The following is a 339-nucleotide window of genomic DNA, read 5'->3' as shown; positions in this document are numbered from 1 at the left end:
CCCACCCCCGCAGACCCTGCAGGGACGGGCCAGGGGCTGATGTAAGGGACCAGCTCCAGGTTAACAAGTCTGCAAAAAATGTCCCTGCATCCCCAGTGAAGATACAGGCATTTTCACCAGCCCAATGGCAACCAGAAAGCTGGAGCTGACAAAGCCACCACCTCTGTATAAACTGGGTTGGCTTCAGCTTCAAAAACAGCAGCAGCGCCAGGAATCAGCCCATCCAGCCTCACATCCCAGCGGGAGGAAAAGCAGCCACAGGAGGCTGTAAAAGAGAGAGTAGAAGGAAGAGCTGCCTCCACACCCCAGGCTGGCTGTCAGGGGTGATTTTGGGGAAGG

Source organism: Pterocles gutturalis, unplaced genomic scaffold, assembly GCF_000699245.1.
Source record: "Pterocles gutturalis isolate BGI_N339 unplaced genomic scaffold, ASM69924v1 scaffold19707, whole genome shotgun sequence".
In the NCBI taxonomy this organism is placed as follows: domain Eukaryota; kingdom Metazoa; phylum Chordata; class Aves; order Pterocliformes; family Pteroclidae; genus Pterocles; species Pterocles gutturalis.
Note: the sequence above shows the minus strand (reverse complement) of the source record.